This window comes from Echinops telfairi, unplaced genomic scaffold (genome assembly GCF_000313985.2).
Source record: "Echinops telfairi isolate 266 unplaced genomic scaffold, ASM31398v2 ScPeMD7_2010;HRSCAF=2546, whole genome shotgun sequence".
In the NCBI taxonomy this organism is placed as follows: domain Eukaryota; kingdom Metazoa; phylum Chordata; class Mammalia; order Afrosoricida; family Tenrecidae; genus Echinops; species Echinops telfairi.
Genome location: NW_022105908.1, coordinates 12,090,453 through 12,092,212, shown reverse-complemented (window position 1 = coordinate 12,092,212; position 1,760 = coordinate 12,090,453). Strand labels below are relative to the sequence as shown.

General features: G+C 38.0%; 1 non-coding gene across 1 annotated transcript; it reads right to left on the bottom strand.

The window, feature by feature from the left end:
- Nucleotides 1–1,267: 1,267 nt before the first annotated feature.
- LOC115870594 lies at nt 1,268–1,431 on the bottom strand. Its single transcript, XR_004046785.1, has one exon. It is a non-coding gene; the product is annotated as a U1 spliceosomal RNA (small nuclear RNA).
- Nucleotides 1,432–1,760: the final 329 nt, after the last annotated feature.

Below are 1,760 nucleotides of genomic sequence, written 5' to 3'. Positions count from 1 at the left end.
AGAGTTGTGAGGACCTTCTGAGATGAGTCCTCTACCTGGACTTCAGGTGGCCCAGCAGACACGCTTGGATTAGGCTTTTTTCTCTGGTCTGTATTGGTAAATATAAGCCACCCCCCGTGGTGATGAGTCATTTCAGACATCTGTCTTCAGTAGCTTCCATCTTGCCTTCAAGAATGATGGGAAGCCCAGCTGGTTGAGTTAGTTGATCATCACACATTGCTCTGGATACCCATGGAGCCCCAAACTTGCTGAAACCAAGATATTCACTTAAAGTAAAAAATGCTATGCCATGACGGATCTCAATGCCAGTAGCTATTGTACCATTACCAAGTCTATGGTCGTTCTCTGCCAGTTTGGGGTTTCAGACAGTTTCTTAAATCATCATATTTGTTGGTCTTCCCTGCCTTCATTCACCATTGTGGCCTTCTGAACCTGCCTTAAAATGTATTATTCATATATGGGTGAAGGGAGGCGTCCGACAGGGCAAGATATGACAAAATAACAATTTATAAACTATCAAGGGCTCATGAGGGAGGGGGGAGTGGGGAGGGAGGGGAAAATGAGGACGTAATGCAGGGGGTTTAAGTGGAGAGCAAATGTTTTGAGAATGATGAGGGCAATGAATGTACAAATGTGCTTTACACAATTGATGTGTGTATGGATTGTGATAAGAGTTGTATGAGCCCCTAATAAAATGATTTTTAAAAAAAAATATTGTTTTATGTGGGGTCACATTCCTGTAAACTTGTTACATAGTTTCAATGATTCAGAAAGATGTTTGCTTGAGTTTTAAAAATATAGTATTAACCCTGATCTCAAAATCATTTTTTGCCAAGGCATAGTAATCAAGAAAAAAGTATGCATTTGCAGTATACTCTATTTTGTCATTAAAAACCTGTTATGTTGTAAATGAAGTAAGAGTTTCATTAACATGGTGCAAATCATATGCACACACACACTATTTGAATGTGTGTGTGTGTGTATATATATATATGATTTGCACCATGCTAATGAAACTCTTATTTCATCTAAATATTTCTTCTTTGCAGTTGACTTTCTCTTTAAACTGATCTTGGTTTTCTGTATTAAAAACTACTATCATTTCTCAGGCACTGCCTACTGAAATTTAATTAGCATAAATAATTTTGAAATTCATTTAAGATTCTGCAATAGAATATTTTTGGGACAGTTGAGTAGTAAATTATTGATTGGCTAATCAAATTCTCAATTACTAACTGATAAGTTGTCATCTCTTTATTTTTTTTTTCAGGGGAGAGCGTGAACGCAGTCCCCCACTGCCACAAATCATGCAGTCGAGTTTCCCACATTTGGGGAAATCGCAGGGGTCAGCACATCCAGAGTGCAATGGATAAGCCTCGCCCTGGGAAAACCACCTTCGTGATCATGGTATCTCCCCTGCCAGGTAAGTATGTCATCTCTTTATTAACAGATATTCTCAGAAAACAATTGCAAAGCTAACTGACTCCCTCACCATCTATCACACTGTAACAAATTAGGAATTTCTTAAATGTATGCTATTCAATTTTAATGACAAGCCTGGCTCCTCAGTTTTAGTTCCCATGCATCCTGAATCACCCTAAATTAGACTCCTTTTCATGGATATCTAGCATGACTAGAATTTCGACAAGATACTATCAGAAATTACAAAGATACTGAGACTAATAATCAATATGATAATTGTTGTTCTGTTTTAGCCCTATGTGTGGAAATGACAATGTTCCTGGTATTGCAGCTCACCC